Raw genomic sequence first — 319 nt, 5'->3', positions numbered from 1 at the left:
GCTGCCTGCCCACCGAGCACAAACAAGCTAAGATGAGGAACGTGACACAAAACTTCCGGTCTGTTTTTTCAACTTAAAAGAGATAAAGTCTGAAATTAGCCTCAGCGGCGATGTTTTGCTTGTGTTTTATGAAAAAGGTCAATAAATCAATTTGGGTTTAACAATCCTCCAGTGATACTGTAGCGGAGTTTGCATATTTGCTCACAATTAAACCACGAATGTTTATAAGCTCTTATTTTGAATGTGTTGTCATTTTTTTTGTATGTTTTAGCCAGCGAATTTTGACGCCACCAAGCCAAAGAGCAGGTGTGTCCAAAGT

This window comes from Doryrhamphus excisus, chromosome 8 (assembly GCF_030265055.1).
Source record: "Doryrhamphus excisus isolate RoL2022-K1 chromosome 8, RoL_Dexc_1.0, whole genome shotgun sequence".
In the NCBI taxonomy this organism is placed as follows: domain Eukaryota; kingdom Metazoa; phylum Chordata; class Actinopteri; order Syngnathiformes; family Syngnathidae; genus Doryrhamphus; species Doryrhamphus excisus.
The sequence above is the reverse complement of the archived record's forward strand: the minus strand, read 5'-3'. Positions refer to the sequence as shown.